Below are 20,885 nucleotides of genomic sequence, written 5' to 3'. Positions count from 1 at the left end.
TCACAGTTAAGGGTGGGGAAAACACACAGACTCGCGAAAAAGTTCAATAGTAAAGCAATGGACAGAGAATCTAGGGAAATAGTAACCTCTGACTGAGTTTCTTTATTGGTTTCTATATTTATGGAGGAGACATATTAGTTCTTTGGAAGGTAGATAGGGATGAGGCAATCAGTAGTGAGAATGCAATCCAATAATTATTCAAGACTATCATTAAGCCTGCCTGTTGTTCTGTAGCCTGTTATGGTGACTATTCTTGTATTTCCAAACTGTGGTTGTCAAATCCCTTATTTAAAAAAAATTTTGAGTTATAATTATAAAAAGTTCAATAGTAAAGCAATGGACAGAGAATCTAGGGAAATAGTAACCTCTGCCTGAGTTTCTTTATTGGTAAAATAAGAATGATAACCACAGGAAACAAAACAAATTGATCAGAGATACGGGACTATCCACCAAGAGTGTTCTTTCCCATCATCCCTGTTCTTCCTGTAAACAGTGTCAAAGCAGGAGGAGGAAGTATGTAGGTAAGGAAAATGAATAGACAAAAGACAACCATAACCAGTAGAGAGTCCTTTCCTAATATCCACATAGAGGGCCAAGCAGTTTCTCTTCTTCTTGTACTTCCACAGCAAACAATCCTGAAAAGAACCTGAATTTGTTCTGGCTTGTTTGACAGCTTATATTTATACTATTATTACTATGCAGATAGACCCAGAAATTTCTTCTGTCCTTCCTGTGATTCCATACTAAATTCACAAGAATCTATTAAGTCTTCTGGGTCTATCTGCATAATAGTAGTCTCTGACTGGGAAATACTCTCTCAGTTGAAAACCCAGTGAAAATACTAGGTAATGTTTGAGAGAAGTAGAGGAGGAAATAGGCTCAAAGGAGAAAAAGTAACGCTAATTCTGTATTTAATACATTATACTAAAATAAGAGATGTGTATCAGTTTCACTTTGAAGTACTAAAAGCAATGAATAAGAAGGGTGTTTCTTCTTTAAAGCCAAAAAATACATAATGAGAAAAGAAACAACTGGTAAACCCACTAAAAGAAGCAAACAAAAACAAAAAACACCCCAAAATCCATATTTTATCATTACTTTGTGAAGCATTAATTAAAACCAACCCTCCTCTAGAAGCTTTCTCATAAGTCAAACATACACACCCCACAAGACTCCCATGAGCCTAGGCCAAATTCAATTACCAAGGCAGTGTAGTGAAACACATAATTCTGTACATTTGGCTGCAAAAAAGTCTGTGTCTAAAGCAATGCTTTATAATTCTAGAAAAGGAAAATTTTGCTACTCAAAAGATAACTGGGTTTCACTTGCCCCTTTTCCTTTTATATCACTTGTTAATAATCATAAATCATTTAAATCAGTTACATAAAATTTTCACTCTTAAAGACTAAAGGACAATATCTGATATTTATAAAATGCCTAAGGAAAATGTGACATTAAAATAGAAAATGAAAAACTTCCTTCTAATTAATCCGAGAATAAAATTAGCATATTAATCTTCAGAGCAATCATTTTCTCTTCCCCAACTATCACTCATACCTTCCTTACCCATCTATTCTTCTCCATAATTAACCTTTGCCTTTTCTCACCTTTTAATCTACTCATGCTTCTACCAAACACAATTCTAACCAAATACTTCTAAAAAATATAAATGTGGATAATTAGGCCAAACTGTACCTGTAAGTATAATAATCCCTTACTAGTCTAATCATTAGGATATTATACCTTAAATAGATGAATTTGCTAAATTGAAGTTTAAACTTTTAAACTTTAAAACTAAGCTTAAGATGTACATAACTTTATACTTAAATAGAAGCCACTGTAAAAATAACTTAACCAATGGTACAGCCAATTCAGTAAGAAAAAGAAATGATATAAACACTGGAAAGAGAAAAAAGAGATAATAATTTTAGAGCATATTTGCACACATGGATGCTTAGGCAGCCAAACACATAACATTATGTGAATTTAACCTTTTTGATGATGGAGAACATCCAGTGTTACTTTTCTCTGAAGAATTATGTCATTTAGCTCTAATGAAGTGTGTAATGCCAAATGTTACTATACTAACTGGCCCCAGCTACTAAGTTCTAAGATTATATTTTTTTCCTTTCTTTTGTATCAAAGGTCACTTCTTATAGTTGTTGGTATGTTCACGTCTAGCAGCATCTTCTCTTGTTTGTAAACTGTCTCCTTTAATTTGCTATGAGCTATAACCAAATCTGTTAGCAAAGTTAGGTGACTTAGTAAAGTCAGATGATTATGCTCCGAGAAGTTGCAGAAGTATATTCTTAAGAAAAGTATAGGAGTTTTAGAATTCAGACTTTTAGAATACAGACCTCCTAGTCTACATTCAAGTTCTCAGCTGTGTATATGTGAAATTTCCACGGATATAAAACTACAAGAGTTCCTATGGGTATAAAATTATGGTCAGATAAAGAAAGGCCAGCTCATTTCGTAATTAGATCAAAGAGGAGCAGCGGGTAAAGACGTGATTTGTGTACTGAAAATGATCACTGATCTTTAATTTATAAGAGGATGCCTTACATTTTAGAAAGGAAAGACTAGTTTCAAGATCAACCCAAATAATGTCTTTCTTAACTTATGAATTGTAATAATTTAAAAACATTAAAGAAAAAAGACATGCTATTTTATGTGTTCAAATACAGACAATAAATCCAGTTAATAAAAAATTTCTAATTAGGAATCCATTGGGTACATCCCTAATACAAATAAATAGGAAGAGTCTATTACTAAAATGTCAAATATAAATGCCTCTAAACTAATTTGTTCTCTGTTAGGTTAGCTATTGCCTCTATTATTCTGATCTCACCAATAATCTTCTTAGCAAACCATCTTTTCCTTAGATGTTTTTCAACCAAGACTGTAGATAATTCTTAGTAGCTACATATAACCTAACAACCTTCAGGACCACATAATTGTTGTATCACATCAAAACTCAAGGTAAGCTCATCAGCAAACTCTACCAAGTCTTATCCACATTACAATGCAAACCAGAAAAAGCAGGTCCTTTGCAATTTTCATTGCCATCTAACATTTCAGAAATTAATACAACTGGATGTGACTAAAACTGTAATAACTTATTTTTACATAAATTTTAATTTTATAGTTAGTTACCAAATGTATGTGATATCCAAAGTCCACACAGCACTGTGTTATATTATGCATAAAAAATACACATTAAAGATGTTATACAAAAATAATATTTTTCATTTATAAAATAAAGATTAAAAAAAAAAAAATGATGCCCAATGTTAGCCAAATCCTGGGAAACGCGCTCTCATGCCTTGCTGAGGAGACTGTACCACCTTTCTGGAAGACTTCCTGGTAAAATGTTCATTTATTGAGCATTAAGGAATAAACAGTAATGTTCATCTATTATACCCTAAGGAAATACATTTCCTAAGGAAATAGTCAAAATATTTATTTCAGGATTTATAGCAACAAATATCTGAAATAACCTAAAAACTAACAATAGAGTTGTTGCTAAATAATGTTATATAGCCATTAAGTAACTATCAGATGATATGGAATCTTTTTTCAGTGTTAAATGAAAAACAGATACTAAACTGTATAATTTAGATTTATTTATTTAAAATTTATTTTAAAAATAAATATCTCATAATTATAGAACAAACTGGAAAGAAAATTTATATGCTAATGATTACTCTCTAGAATTACATGTGGTTTTATTTTGTTCTTTATAGCTTTCCTATTTGCTCAAATTTTTCTACAATGCTCACATGTGAAATAATCACATAAATTATTTGAAAAAGAACTTAAACTAAACACCTTGTCCATATCCTCAAAACAGAGACAAAATACTGAGATATTGCTTTAAAAAAAAAAGTGTTTTTAAATAGGAAAATAATAGTACATAGTATATTTTATACATAACAAGAAAACTGAAAATATATGTTAGTATTTGCAAAAAAATACAATTTAAATAAAAACACACCAAACTGTCAAATTTCTAAATAGAGATAAATTTACAAGCACTTGCATTTTGTTAAAAATCTGCAAAATGTTGAAACTTTTTACAATGGCTTTTACCTCTGTAAACAGCTTTCGATAATAGAAAGTCTAATACTGTTTAAATTAAAAAATGACATTTACAAGGAAACAAGCATAGAGTTTAATGAAACTGGCCACCACAAAAACAAGTACTGGTTAGAAGTACCTATTATGTCAAAGTTAATAATACTTTATTTTTCACTTTATTTTTATTGCATTAAATTATACTGGATTCAGAACATGGTAAAACTAGCAATCATATGGATGCTAAGGTTATATATACCGTCATCCTTGAAAAATTAAGTTCCACAGTGATCTACTTCCAGTAGAGGTATCTGATTATTAAAAATCCCAAACTTTTGTGCGCTGCTTACATTACTTTTTATTGGGCACACCAGAGGCTATTCTCAAGTCAAATAGAGGTCGGAACTGTCTGCTCACTCTACCCAAAGACAAAATGAATTCTCTCAACCTTCTAATTGGTCATCCTGGACACCTGGACATAGGATTTTCTAACAATGTAGAGAATCAATATAACATAAAAATTAAGTGAACTTAAGGTTTAGCTCCCCCAAGTAAAAAAAAATTTGATGATTCTGAATAACAAATTCAACACCTTAACATATTGTACTACCAAGAGAAAATCAATGCAAGTCTTATGAACAGGAAAGAATGTCTTATACAGAGGAACACAATGAAAGAATTGAACCACAGGCTAAAAATTCTGAATTCTAATCATAGATATGCCAGTAGCCCAAGTTAATACTTCTTATCTCAACTTTCTCAACCATAATTTGAGACATTAAAAAATAAATTATAAATGTTTTTTAAAAAGAATTAAAACAAATTTTTTAACCGAAGAAAAAGAATCCATTGTCCTAACCTGGTCCACATAAAGACAAATCCCAATGGCCCTGAAATCAGCACTGGTAAGAGTGGCAACTTAGAAAGATTTAAAGTATGTTTAGTAACTGGGAGGTGGTATTTTAATACCAAGGATGTAAACCTTAGTTTAATCATAGCTGAGTGCATAAAGAGGTTTATGCTGTCAGTACTGTCCTAACAAGAAGGATACAGCACAGGCTTGCCTACAAAATGATTAAAAGTGTGCAGTTCAAAAAAAAAAAGATAATGGTTAACTATGTATAAATAATAAAAATATAAAATGTTAACTTACTATTATCATATATTAAGTATATTAAACATATTTAACATATTAAATACACAGTAAAAATGTAAATATACTTTATGAAAATACAATTTGCATTTAATCATTCTCAAATATATCTATATTAAATACTTAGCTCCTACTTCTTTCACTCTCTTTCACTCTACTATCATCTTGGTTACATGACTGCATTTTGGATTTTAGAATTTTTATCTTTTATTATCTGAAAAAGCAATATTACTGACATTCTTCATTTGATAAGTTAAAACTAAAATGTTAAAACTAACATCTAGTGCTCATATACTAAACATCAGTAGCACATATACTAAAATTGGAATGCTACAGAGATTAGCATGCCCTGTGCATAAGGATAACATGCAAATTCATAAAGTATTCCATATTTTTGAGAAAATTAAGAGCTGCAAACTTATAGTTATAACAAATAAATCACAGGGATATAATGTGCAGCATAGAGAATACAGTCAATAATATTGCAATAACTTTCTACAGTGACAGATGGTTACTAGAATTCTCATGGTAATCACTTTGTAAGGTAGACAAAGGTCAAATCACTATGTTGTACACCTGAAAAATAATATTGTATGTCAACTCAAATTAAAAAGAACTTTACATTCCCCCCTAAAAAAGAGTAACACCTACTTAAAAGTAAATATAATTTTGTTCCAGTTTTTAAAACTTATGACATTTGGTAAAGTTAGTAAGAAAAATGAAAAAACTGGTTAACAAGATTTGGGAATTACCAATGGAAAAAAAAGCTTGTGGGTTAAAAATTAAAGCTAAGCTTCAATTTCTGGAAATATAGCAGATTACTCAAATACCCTGCCTACTAAAAACTGAAAATGCTGAATTAAAAGCAACAATTTGGGTACTGTTCAGCTCAAAAACTTTATTTGTTCTTTTCTTATATCTATTTTTCTGCTCAGTATTTTTACATTTACCTCTAAATCTTTAAGTTTTTTGTTTTGTTTTGTTTTGTTTTGTTTGTTTTTTTTTTTTTAGGCGAGGCAACCCTTGGTTGACCTCACAGATTGCAAGGACCTTGTCAGCTTACAATCCCATATTTTTTTATTTTTTTACGCCAACAGCACCTGGTCTTCCTGGGTGGTCTCCCATCCAAGTACTAACCAGGCCCGACCCTGCTTAGCTTCCAAGATCAGATGGGATTGGGCTTGTTCAGTGTGGCATGGCCGTGGACTAAGCTTTTTTATAATTGTTTTTAAAGTCTTTGTGTACTAATTCTATGATCTCAGCATTTCTAGGTCTGTTTCTATTAATTTTTCTTTTAGTTATAAAGAACATTTTCCTACTTATTTACACGTCTAAAGCAAAATTCAGGACAGTGGTTCCTTCTAGGAAGTCAGAAAAAGAAAGGGGCACAAAGAGACTTCTAAGATACTGGTAATGTCCTATTTCTTAACTGATGAGAACATAGTGTATACATTTAGTCTTTAAACTACACATGAATCTTAATAAGTATATTGTAGTTCTTTTAAAAATACTGTAAAAATTAAGTTGGATGTTTTGAAAATTTTCAGTAGAAAAACTTTAAAAAAAGGGGTGTGTGGGGGGGGACAAGGGAAGACCTTACCAAAAATGGCAAAGTACTAAACTCCAGGGCTCTACCTCCTACACAAAACAACAAATAAGCTGGCTAAAATCGTCTGAATCAACTTCTGCAAAACTCTAGAATCTATTTAACTTACAACAACCAAGGGAAGGCTCAGCAAAGAAAGAAGCATTACTACAGAAGAGTGCTATTGGGTTTTTAATTGACGGCCGACCAGCTTCCATTCCCCAGCTGAGCAGAGGCAGTGAGGGTGGCAGCTAAACTCCTGGTGCAGGGAGATAGTGCCAAGGGAGCAATATAAACCAAGTCTCAAATGACTGTGGTTGAAAGTGATGACCTGACTGACAGCTTCCTCAAGGACTGGAACAAGGACTTTGTTCTGTCTTAGTTGGAGCATTCTTAGAGCAAAGCAGCTTGGGGCAAGGAAAAACAATCAGGATAAGACTTAAAACTAACAGCCTGGGAAGAGCGAGAGACATATGGGGAGAAATGGGCTTAGTAAGTTCTCATATATAACAAGGAATCTGGAAGGCCACACACATGCCCAGAAAAGGCCTAAGCTTTCACTTTCAGCTGACCTTCAGGCTCCACAAAAACAGGAAGTAAAAACTAAAGTCACACTGTAAATGGCCTGCTAAGAATTAAAAGAGTATCCAAACACAGAAACATTCAGCCAAGAGTAGGGCAGTATTTGGGGGGTTTTCTTCATTTTTTTCTTTTCTAGGCTCCAGGTGTTCAAGGAAACTTGGTCAAAGCACTAGTTGACAACTAAGCTAATGGAACAGACAGACTTCAATGACCACACATGACGAAGAATACATACTTTAAAAAATATTTTAGAAAAGACACCAAACAAACAACAACAACAACAAAACAATAACAACATACCGCAAACAGTAACAAAAAACCTTGGGGAGGGAAAAAAAATATGTTTAGAGTTGACACAAAGTAATATTCAAAATATCTAGTTTTGAACAAAAAATTTTGAGCATGCAAAGAAACAAGAAAGTATGGCCCATTCACAGGGAAAAAAAGAAATTAATATAGGAACTGTGCCTGAAGCTCAGGCAAAGGAAATCACAAAGAACTAAAGGAAACCACGAAAACAGTATCTCATCAAGTAGAGACTTTCAAAGATAGGTCAGCTAAGATAGTCCAGTCTTAAAAATAGAAAAGAAGAAGAAAAATAAAGAGCTTAAGAAACCAGTGAGACATCATCCAGTGTACCACCATAATAAATAAACGGAGTCACAGAGGAGAGAAAGGGGTGGGAAGAATATCTGAAGAAATAATGTCTGTGAACCTCCCAAATCTGATGAAAAACAGGAATCTACACATCTAAGCACCTACACATACAAGCATTTCAACTAACTACAAGCTCCATGAACTCAAAGAAATAGATACCAAAATGTATTACAGTCAAATTGTTGAAATACAAAGAATTTTGAAAGCAGCAAGAAAGAATCAACTCATCACCTACAAGGAGATCCTACATTGTTTAACAGCCAATTTCTTATAAGAAATCATGAAAGCAAGAAAGCAGTGGGATGACATATTTCAAGTGTTGAAAAAATAAACTGTCAATCAAGAATGCCATATGCAGCAAAATCGTCAAAAATGAAAGAAAAATAAAGACATCCTCAGGTAAATAAAAGCTGAGGGTATTCATCACTAGTAGACTTGCTCTATAAAAAATTTAAAAGATACTTCTTTGGGCTGAAATGAAAGGACACCAGATAATAACTCAAAGTCATACAAAGAAGTAAAAAACAAGAGTAGAGAGAGCTACATGGCAGACATACAAGCCAGTATTATTGCATTAATGGTTTGGAACTCTTTCCTTGGCTTATATGATTTGAAAGAAAAATGCACAAAATAATAATAATATATTTATAGCTAAACATCTATGTTAATGAGAACACAATGTATAAATATGCAATTTCTTACAATAACAACATAAAGGGAGGACAGAACTTTAGACGAGCAAAGTTTTTATGTACTGCTAAAACTAAGCTGGTATTAGTTCAGACTTGATTATAAGATTGAGATGTTAATTGTAATCCCCAGAGGAACACTAAGAAAAAACAAAATAAAAATATACTGAAAAAGAAACAAGAAACTAGACAAATATACTAATCACAAAAGAAGGCAGTGATGGAGAAATTAAGAAACAATAAAAAGGTAAGATATACAGAAAGCAAATACCTAAACAGCAAAAGTCCTTCCTTATAAATTACTTTAAATGTAAATGGATTAAATTCTCCAGTTAAAAAGTAGAGATTGATATGAGATTAAAAACAACCCAACTACATTCTGTCTATAAGATTTTCAATTTTTATCTAAAGACACAATAGCTTAAAAGTAAAAGGATAAAAATATAGTTAATGCAAATGGTAAGCAAAAGAATAGGGTGCCTATACTAACATCAGACAAAATAAAGTTTAAGATAAAAATTGTTATAAAAGACAAATTGTTACAATTATAAAAGAGCCAATCCATCAAGAACACATAGCAATTATAAACATAAACACACCTAGTAACGGAAGTGAAAAATATATGAAGTAAAACTGACAGAATTGAAGAAACTGACAGTTCTACAATAATAGTTGGAGACATCAACACTCCACTTTCAAAAATGTATAGAACCAGACAGAATATCGATATAGAGTATTTGTACTATAAACCAACTAGCCCTAATAGATATATACAGAACATCCAACTAAATAAAGAGCAGAATATATAATCTTCTCAAGTATACAAGGAACATTCTCCAGGAGAAATAATATGTTAGGCTACAAGACAAGTCTCAATAAATTTGAAAAGGCTGATATCATCCAAAGTCTCTTATATGATAATGGAATGAAAGTAAAAATCAATTAATAAAAGAAAAACTGGAAAATTCACAAATATGTAAAAAATAAACAATATTCTTTTAAACAACTAAGATTTCTTCAAAGAAGAAATCATAAGAGAAATTAGAATATATCTTGAGACAAACAAAAACACAACATAATAAAACTTATGGGATATAGCAAAAGCAGTGCTAAAAGGTCAATCTATAGGTATAAATATCTATATTAAACAAAAAGATCCCAAATCAATATGTTAAGTTTATACTTTAAAGAACTAGAAAAAGAATAAAGAACAAGCTAAATCCAAAGCTAATGGAAGGAAAGAAATAATAAAAATTAGAGTGGAGATAAAACACAGAATAAAGAAAACTGGTTTTTTTTGAAAAGATCAACAAATTGACAAACTTAGCAAGACTAACAAAAAAAATGATAAAAAATTTTAAAAAAGAAGACATTACTAAATTCAGAGATGAAAGTGGGGACAATTCTATGGCCTTAAAAATAAAAAAGGATTATAAGAGAATACTATGAACAATAATATACCAAATCAAATAACCTAGATGAAATGGACATGGTCCTATAAACACAAAAAGTACCAAAACTAATTGCTGAAGAAATAAAAAATGTGAACAAACCTGCACGGGGTAAATCTAGAGATCGAATCATTTTCAAAAACTTCCCCCAAAAGAAAAGCCCAGAACCACATAGCTCCACTGGTAATTCTACCAAACAGTTAAAGAATAACAAGCCTCCTCAAACTTTCTCAAAATCCATTTCTTAACTCATTCTGTGAAGCCAGAACTACCTGACTCCAAAACTAGGTGAAAACATCACAAGAAAAGAAAATTGTGGACCAACATCCCTTACAAATATGAAAATCATCACAAAATATGGACTAGCAGACCTTATCCAACAGCATAGTAAGATTACATATTATGACAAACAAATTTATCCCAGGTGGGTCGGCTTCAAAAACCAATCAATATAATATGCCACATTAATAGCATGAAAAGACACATGATCATCTCCACTGATGCAAAAAGAAAAAAAAAAAAAGCATTTGACAAAATCCAACACTATCTTGATAAAAACACTGAAACAAGGAATAGAAAAAACTTCTTTGACAGGAAAAGGAATTTTATGAAAAACTCACAGTTAAAAAACTGAATGGTAACTGAAAGCTTTCCCCTGAGATCAAACGAGACAGGGATACTTTCATTTGCCACTTCTATTCAACACTGTACTAGCCAAAGCAATTAGGCTAAATAAGTAAATAAATAAAAGCCATCCAAACTGGAGAGAGTAAAATTCTCTATTCACAGATGACGTGATCTTATATTTGAAAACCCCAAAAATGACTAGAGCTAATAAATTCAGAATATCAGTTATATTTATATACACTAGTGATGAACAATCTGAAAATAAAATTAAGAAAATAATTCTATTTATAATAGCATCAAAAATATAGATTTAGCTAAGGAGGTATAAGAATTATACACTAAAAACCGGGAAAAAATGGCTAAGACTCTGTCCTGCCCAACTGGTAGGCCCACCCAAGCCACTTTCAGTGGCTTTTCCATACAACAGCCCATCTTGGTTCATGCTGCAAACATTCCAGGTATCTCTTAAAGGTTCACAAACCTCAAACAAGCAGCATTTGGCCTCTTGCTGAGAAGCCTGAAGTCCGACACTAGCGGCAGCCAGCCTCGGTTTGCAACTTAGCTTCTCCTAGGCACCTCCAAGATAGCATGGGTAAAAGGCATCTACAGATTGCTTTGTGGCTTATGTAGTGGCAGGGCGCAGTGAGCAGCATGAACTTGGCCTGCGGTGGGGCCCCTCCCTGGAGGCCCTGGAGCCAGCACAAACAGTGGCCGGCTTCAGACCTAGCCAGAGCACCACCTGGCTGCCTCCATAGACGACATACCCAAACGGCAGACTGGGCAGGCACCAGAGCCCTGCTAAAGCCCTAGCACAACAGCTCCTCCACTGCAGCCACAGTCAGTCCTCACAACCAATCAATTTGAGGGTCAACTCCTCCCACTGACATGCAAACAGCAATCAAGGCTCAAGTACAACAGAAGGGCACACACATACTCACAGAAGGGAAACACCTGGACCACTTGGCTCCGGTGACCAGGGAGACTGTGCCCCTGGGCCCCAAAAGATACCTACTACATAAGGCCGCCCTACTAAGATGAGGGGACACAGCAGCTCTACCTAATACACAGAAACAAACACAGGGAGGTAGATAAATGAGACAAAGAAACATGTCCCAAATAAAAGAACAGAACACAACTCCAGGAAAAGAACTAAATAAAATGGAGACAAGCAATCTACCAGATGCAGAGCTCAAAACACTAGTTAAAAGGATGCTCAATGATCAAAGTGAGAACGTCAAAAAAAATAGGAAACATAAAAATGGAGATAGAAAACATAAAATAGAACCAGCCAGAAATGAAGAATACAATAACCGAAATAAAGACTACATTAGAGGAAATCAACAATAGATTAGATGAAGCCAAGGTCTAAATCAGTGATTTAGAAAATAAAGTAGCAGAAAACACCTAACTAGAACAGCAAAAAGAAAAAAAAAAAAACCCAAAAAAATGAAGCTAGATTAATGGGCCTCTGGGAAAACATCAAGCATACTAACATTTGCATTACTGGGGTACTAGAAGGAGAAGAGAGAGAGCAAGGGGTTGAAAAATTGTATGAAGAAATAATGACGGAAAACTTCCCTAACTTGGAGAAGGAAATAGAGATACAAGCCCAGGAAGCACAGAGTTTCAAACAAGAGAAAAGCAGTTGGCTACCTACAAGGGAGCTCTCATAAGACTGACAGTTGATTTCTCAACAGAAACTGCAGGTCAAAAGCAACTGGCACGAAATATTCAAAGTGACGAAAAGACATATATATAATCAAGTTTACTCTACCTAGGAAAGCTATCATTTAGAATCAAATAACAGATAAAGAGCTTCCCAGACAAGAAAAAGCTAAAGGAGTTCACCACCACCTAACTGGTACAAGAAATGTTAGAGGGACTTCTTTAAGAAGACAAAGAAGAAAAAAAGAAAAAAAATATGAATAATAAAATGGTAATAACATATCTATCAACAATTACTTTCAATATAAATGAATTAAATGCTCCAATCAAAAGATATAGAGTGACTGAATACAAGATCCTTACATATGTTGCCTACAAAAGACTCACTTCATTTCGAAAGATACACACAGGTTGAAAATAAAGGGAAGGAGAAAGATATTCATGAAAATGGAAAAGAGAAAAAAATTTGAGGTAGTAATACTTATACCACACAAAATAGACTCTGAAACGAAGGCTATAACAAGAAACAAAGGAGGACCCAGTAATTCTACTTCTGGGTATGTATCCAAAGAAACCCAAAACACTAATTTGAAAAGACATATGCATTTATATGTTTATTACAGCATTATTTACAATAGCCAAGATATGGAAGCAACCTAAGTGTCCATCAATAAATAAATGGATAAAGAAGTGGTACATATATACAATGGAACATTACTCAGCCATAAAAAAAAGAATGAAATCTTGCCATCGGCAATGACTTGGGTGGACCTAGAGAGTATTATGCTGAGTGAAATCAGTCATAGAAAGACAAATACCATATGATTTCACTTATATGTGAAATCTAAAAAAGAAACAAAATAAAAACAGAAACAAACTCATAGAGAACATTTGATGGCTGTCAGATGGGAGTGGGGTTGAGGAGAAGGGTGAAGGGATTAAGAGGTACAAACTGGTAGTCACAGAACAGTCATGGGGATATAAAGTATAACAGGGAAAACAGTCAATAATATTCTAAGAACTATATACGGTATCTGATGGCTACCTGAATGGGGGTAATCGCTTCGTAAGTTATATATATATATGTCTAATTACTCTGTTGTACATTTGAAACTAATATAATATTGTATATCGAATGTGATTGGAAAATTTAAAAATATATTTTAAAAAATTGGGAAAAAGTGGTGAAAGAAATAAAAGACTAAAATAAATGGAAAAATATTCTGTTGTCCATGGAAGACTTAATATTGTTAAGAAGGCAATACACCTAGAAGAGATCTTGCAGTCTCTGTCAAAATCCCAATGTCCTTTTTGCAGAAATAAAAAAAGCTATTCCTAAAATTCATATAGAGATTACCAGTTTCTGCTCCGAAATGGTAAATAGCATGAAGTCATGGTTCCTATCCTTCGAACAAGAAAAGTGAAAAAACAAGAACTCTTCTCAGATCCACCAGAGAATTCAGATCACAGAGTAAATCACTGCCCAGAAAACTAGAGAGAGAAGAGGACAAGGAGAATCACAGCTTCCCAGAAGCAAAAGCCCAAGAAGAAAAGCTCACTACTGGAGACATTATTTCTTTTCACAAACCTGACAAGGAAGAAGAGAGTAGGACGAAATATTTAAAGCGATGAAAGCAAGAAAACCACCAACCAAGAAATCTATATCCAGTGAAATTGTCCTTCAATAAGGAAGGAGAAATAATGACTTTTTCAGACAAACAAGAAGAGAGGGAATTTGTCACCAATAGACTTACCTTGCAAGAAATGTCAAAAGAAGTTCTTCGGAGAGAAGAAAGATGACATAGGTCAAAAACTTGGATCTACATAAACAAGCATTAGATAAGGAATAATTGATGGTAAAATCTTTTTCTTTTTATTAATTGATCTAATAGACAACTATTGGTTCGAAATAATAACAGCAACAATGTATTTGGTGATTATAGCTTATGGGTTAGTGAAATGAATCAGAGAAATATTATAAAGGACAGGAGGAAGGAATTGGGAATCCTGTTATAAGATACCTGCATAAACCATGAAGCAGTATAGTGTTATCTGGAAGTGGACTTAGATCAGTTGTAAATGTATAATGCTGTAAATGTATAATGCAAACCATAGGCAACCACTAAAACTTTTTTTAATTCATATGTAATTGCAAAAGACAACAAATACAATATCAGAAAATCTAAGGAGACAAAATTGGAAGGGTCACACTTCAAAATTACTACAAAGCTACAGTCATCAAAACAGTATGGTAGTGGCACAGACATATAGATCAATGGAACAGAACTGAGAATCCAGAAATAAACCCATACATCTACGACCAACTGATTTTCAACAAAAATGCCAAGACCATTCAGTGGGGAAAGAATAGTCTCTTCAGCAGATGGTAATGAGACAACTGGATATCCACATGCAAAAGAATGAAGTCGGACCTTAACCTCATTTGGTACAACTCAAAATGAATCAAAGACCTAAATATAACAGCTAAAACTATAAAACTCTAAGAAGAATTTATACAAAGGGCTAATAAATAACAAATAGATTTTCAACACCACTAATGACTAGAAAAAATGGAAATCAAAACCACAAGATACCACTTCACGCCAACCAATATAGCTATAATCGAAATAAGAAGATTGGCAAGATTGTGGAGAAATCTGGAATCTGTGTGCACTGCTCATGGGAATGTTACATGATATAGTTACTACAGAAAAGAGTATGGTTGATTCTTCAGAAGAGTTAAACATAAAATTACCATATGACTCAGCAATTCTACTTCTGGACATATATATACACATGCCCAAAACTACTAAAAGCAGGGACTCAAACAGATGTTTGTACACCCATGTTCAACAGTGTTTCAGCTGGGGAAGATAAAAAAGTCTGGAGATAGTGATGATGGTTGCATAACAATGTGAAAGTACTTAATTCCACAGATAAATATACTTAGAAATTGTTAAAAGGGTAAATTTTACATTATTTATATTTTACCGCATTTTTTAAAAAAGAAATATAGGAAAAGAAGAAACCATTGTATGAATCTGTGCAGTAATCAATTAGGAAATATGATAGCTTGAGATAGCTACATTTCATGAATATCTACTTAAAATGTGAAATTGAACCAATTCTAAAAAAACAATATAAAATTCTATAAAAAATGGGCAAGCAGACAGAAAAAGTTGAAAATCACATGATATCACTTATATGTGAGATATAAACCTAAAAGCAACAAATGAGCAGGACAAACAGAGACTCATGAACATGGGCTAAAGGCTAGTGGTTACCAGAGGACTATAGACTAGTGGTTACTAGTGGGGTAGGGGAGGAGGGGGGAGATAGATGGGGTAAAGGGGGTCAAATATAGGGTTTAGGAGGAGGGTGAAGTGGGTAAAGGGTATTAAATATATGATAGCTGAAGGAATATGGACTTTGGCTGGTAAACACACAATAGAATATACAGATGTCAAATGATAATGTACACTTGAAAATTATAATTGTATTAACCAATGTTACCCCAATAAACTTAATTTAAAAAAAAATGGACAAAGGACTTGAATAGACATTTCATCAAAAAAGATATACAAATGGTCAATAAGCACAAAAAAAATATGCTCAACAACATTAACTCATTGGAGAAATGCAAAGCAAAATCAGGAGATACCACTTACACCACTAGAATGGCTCTAATTTAAAAAAAGGCAAAAAATAAATGCTAGTGAGGACACAGAGAAATTAGAAACCTTGCACATTGCTGGCGAGAATGTAAAATGGTGCTCTCTGTAGAAAACAGTTGGTAGTTCCTCAAAAAATAAAATGTAGATTAACACATGACCGAGCAATTCCATTCCTAGGTACATACCTACCACAAAGGAATTGAAAACAGGTATTCAAACAAAAATTTGCACAACATTCATAGGAGCATGATTCACAATAACCAAAAGGTGGAAATAACCAAAAATGTCCAACAATCAACTAATGAATGGATAAACAAATGTGGTATATCTATACAATGAATGTCATTCAGCCATAAAAATAAAGTACTGATACATGCTACAACATGGACTGACCTAGAAAAAATTATGCTAAGTGAAAGAAGCAGACATGCACACAAAAGCAGACATAAAAGGTCACATATTACATAATTCCATTTACATGAAATATCCAGAATAGGTAAATTCATAAAGACAGAAAACAGATTAGTGTTTTCTGGGGGCTATGGAGAGGAAGGAACTGCCTAATTGGTTTGGGGTTTTTCCTTTTGGGATGATGAAAATGTTTTAGAACTAGATAAAGGTTATAGTTGCATAACATATGTATCAAATACCAAACTGTGCGCTTTAAAAATGGGTACTTTTATGCTATGTGAATTTTACCCAATAGAGGATGCTAGAACAGAATTGATAACCCCTTATGAAAAGAATTATCCAAGCATGTTATTTTACTACTTATTGCTTCCCAACTAAAAAAAAAAAAAACACTGAAATATTTCTTAAACTATCTTAAGATTAAAATGGTTCTAACTTTTTCTAAATCACAAATATTTCTCTAGAGAAGGAAGAGTGGTATTATAGAATGTTTCTCAGGCATAATTTACTAGTGGACTTATTTATTCTAAAATCTAGAATATATTTTTTAAAAGCTGAATGAGGTGGTTCTTCTAATTTAGTCACCATAAGCAAAATGGACAAAACCCAGAAACAGTTATCACAAGTCACTTCATAGCTATGGTATCACAAGAACTATATTAATACCTAAAAAAAGGCACAATACAAAATTTCCATTGGTTATTTCTCACAATCACTTTTACAAGACAGTTTCAAATGAGCTAAATGACTTGCCCTGTTACCTACTGTAAGCACTATTTCCCTTCTAACAGTGCTATCTGTCACCTAAAACTTTTCTTAGTTTTCTCTTTCATCTATTGGTCTCCAGATATTATTGGCTGTTTCTTCAAAAGAGGCTTTAGTGGTAGAGATATCTGCTTTGACATCCGGTGCCTACCACTTACCAGAAATGTGAACTTTGAAGGTAACCTTCCCTTCTTGGCCTCATTACTTAATCTGTAAATTGGGATTAACAGCCATACCTCAGTGGCTTGCTGTGAGAATGAAATAACATAATGTGTCCAAATCATTTAGCATACTGCCCATTACATAAACACTCAATAAATTGCCATCTCTATTATTATTGTTCTGTTTTCACTAATACTTCCCTAGAACGGGCCCTTACTGCTGCTGGGTTGTCTGTACCTCCTCAACTGGCTTCATTCCTATCTTTTAGTAGTCCAAAGGATTATGCACATCACAGATTTACCTTGCATACATTCAAATACATCCTGTTACTTCCGAGCTTAAAAAACCTTAAATGGATCCCTACTTATTATGACTGACTTAAATTATCCTCTATTTACAGCTATTCTCAAACTTTAGTGTACATTAGAATCATCTGGAGTGCCTGTTAAGACAGATTGTTGGACTCTGCCCCTAGTTTCCAAATCGGTAAGTCTGAAAAAGGGCCTCAAAAGTTGCATTTGTAATAAATTTCCAGATGATGCTGGTTGAGGAACCACACTGAGAAGTACTGCTCCAAAATGACCCCATTCTGCCTCCTTAAACTTATTTCTCCTTACTCTTTAAACAGCACATACTTTGATTGGATTAGTCTTTTCACAGGCTATGCCCAATTCTCCCTTCCTGCTTAATTTTGCTGCCCCAAAACACTTTTTTGCCTACCTAAATCACATCCTCTAAGGGTGTGGTTCTCAACACTGCTTGCACACTACAATCTTTTTTAAAACTATGGAGGCATCATCCCTCAGATCCTGATTTAATTGATCCTGGTAAAAGCTTCCCCAAGTGATTCTAATGAACAGCCAGAGTTGAGATCTACCACTTTACCTTCAATCTCTTTCCCATCAGGATTATGAACACTCACTGAATTTTCTCCCCTTTAAATTCCTAGTGTCCCTAGATCATAGCACCAAGTTTTCACTTAGTTATATAACACATTGAATTACTCCATACCTTTCATTTTAAGTTCTGTTTCTCCAACTTGGTCGATGATCATATCTTCAATTTCTACATTCCTATAGCACTAGTATGGTGATGAATACATAGCTCTGTGGTTCTTTCTTCATTGATTGTGGATTCAAAATAGAATTCAGAGCTTTAAAATATTTCTAATCTATCCAATTCAGGAAACTATACTACCTCTTTTTAAATACAGTTCTGCCACAAACGAATTTTGTTATGGTGAGTAACTTAACCCCTTCCTACCCAATAAATTGGAAAAAAATATTAATGTATCAAAATGCTGTAAAGAATAATAAAATAATTAATAGTATCATAAATGGCTTCACAGTTGTTTCCTTAGAGCAAATGGCCTTTTCTAAACCCATTAAGACTGTTTCAAAACAGTTAAAGAGAATCAAAGCATACATATTTAAAGATGCTGAAGCTCTGAATAGTTCTATGATTTGTTTTCTCAACAGATGTGCATTCTTCAAGTCCTGAATTCACCAGATGCATATTAAATTAATCCGTACTTTTAGTTTTTATATAACACTCCACTCATTTTATGAATACATCATCACATAGAGCAGAATTCCATTGTTTTATGACATTAAATATTAACAGATTATCTCTACTATGCAAAAAAAAATTAAGATTCATTTAAATGCAGCCAAATGTGCTTGCTAAATATAGGTTATAATATCTTCACTATTTTTGAATTGGTTGATTTTTATCCAGAATGTGAAAAATAAATTTGCTCTTAACTAAAAACCCACTGACACATGGTAAAGAAAAAACACTTAAATCACTCAACACTTCAGAAATTACCTAGGAAATTCAACCAAATATTTGAATCCTAATACTGCAGTAGTTTAACAGTCCAATTAAATTTCTTGGAAAATTTACTTCTTATAAAATCATAATTTCTTCATTAACTAAAATGAACCATTAGTGTATTAAATCAGAAATAGGACTGAACTAGGAGTCAGGAGACCTAGGTTCCAGTCTGACTCATTAGCTATCCAATCTTAAGCAAATCACTTAGCACTTAAGCAGTCTCAGCTGTAAAATGAGAGTCTAACTAGACCATCTCCATGTTCTCTTTTAGTTTTATGACTTCCATAATCTATGAAACTCAAGAAACACAAACATTAACCAGATGGATCCCACTAAAGACAAAGTGAGCTTACATATTGATTGATTTGGAGAGCATCTAATTCTGGAAAACCTAAGTACTTTCACACAAATAGACTGTTTCTAGGTGAAAAAAAACAAACAAACAAAATCCATGAAACGCGGAGTTATTAAACAATTTTTATATCGTACCCTGTATGACCAGAATATTCGGATGTCACAATACCAATTAAGGTTAAGACTCTGTGGGTTGTTCATTGCAGACAAGAGGTTGATTTCTTGGGCAGGTTGCTATAAGTTGTGAGTCAAAGGTCTAGTTTTATATGTGATTTGGCCATTGTATGTTTGCATGTTCAGAAAAAAAAATCTTTTGGAATTTTATAAGGGTCTCTTATAAGGATAGGACAGTTATAAAGTCAACTGAAAGAGGATTCTAGCTAACAATTACTACTTAGGCTATGTAAGAAATAGTGTCTCAGTACAGCATTTTATTACTTTTAGATTAGATATTCCCACTCATAATCAGAACTGGAAATAACCAGGCAACTACAGTAGTACTCATGTACTCTTCCTACTCAAATTTGCCAGCTCAAGCTTCTGGGTAGTCATCGACCAGTGTAATAAGAAGGAAACACTGGAGAGGGTGGCCAAGAAATCTGTATAGCTCAGTCCCTGAGCTACAATGAAATGCAAGTGGCAAAAGACCTTAACTTTACTGATCACTCAAAAGTTCTGAATTTAGGTCTTCTTTACTACCTGCAAGTGTCATATGGCCACTACAATCAGCTTGCACTTTCTAATGCACAATAACGTATCTTTCCAATTTTAGTATATGTGCTCCCAAAGAGAGCATGCAATTATGTATCTTAAACAAAGAATTAGGCACTTGTCAATTAACACCTAATGACCTAATATCAATCTTTTTGAAAAGGAAACTCAAAGACTCTGAACAATGCTTCTAATTATATCTAAGAATGATAGGAAAATCTCTTTTCAAAACTACTCTCCACAAATTATTTTATTCATTTTAGTTTCTTCAAAACCAAACAAAAACAAAACAACAACAAAAAAAAAAAACAAAAAAAAAACGGGTTGGGGTGGGAGGAAGAGATGAATTGGCAGACCCCAGAGGAATTTTCAGGCAGTGAAAATACTCTGTATGATAATGATGGATAAATGTTATTACACATTTTTCCAAACTCATAGAACATACAACACAAAGAATGAACCATAAGTTAAACTATGAACTTTGGG

At 33.2% G+C, this 20,885-nt stretch overlaps 1 protein-coding gene, 1 long non-coding RNA gene, 1 other non-coding gene and 1 pseudogene across 8 annotated transcripts in view; 2 read left to right on the top strand and 2 right to left on the bottom strand.

The window, feature by feature from the left end:
- The window catches only part of CSNK1G1 (casein kinase 1 gamma 1), a 153,678-nt gene that overhangs the window by 126,025 nt on the left and 6,768 nt on the right, over positions 1-20,885 (bottom strand). The window lies entirely within an intron of this gene.
- Positions 5,522-5,626, top strand: LOC111742045. The gene has a single exon (XR_002781169.1). It is a non-coding gene; the product is annotated as a U6 spliceosomal RNA (small nuclear RNA).
- Positions 5,984-20,885, top strand: part of LOC105294245 — a 26,692-nt gene continuing 11,790 nt past the window's right edge. The window contains exons 1-2 of the long non-coding RNA XR_896047.2: positions 5,984-6,000; positions 9,076-9,082. This is a non-coding gene — a long non-coding RNA (uncharacterized LOC105294245). The remainder of the gene's footprint in view (positions 6,001-9,075; positions 9,083-20,885) is intronic.
- On the bottom strand, positions 6,319-6,437 carry LOC111742051 (annotated as a pseudogene).

Source organism: Pteropus vampyrus, unplaced genomic scaffold (assembly GCF_000151845.1).
Source record: "Pteropus vampyrus isolate Shadow unplaced genomic scaffold, Pvam_2.0 Scaffold85, whole genome shotgun sequence".
Taxonomy (NCBI): domain Eukaryota; kingdom Metazoa; phylum Chordata; class Mammalia; order Chiroptera; family Pteropodidae; genus Pteropus; species Pteropus vampyrus.
Note: the sequence above shows the minus strand (reverse complement) of the source record. Positions and strands in the feature narration are given on the sequence as shown.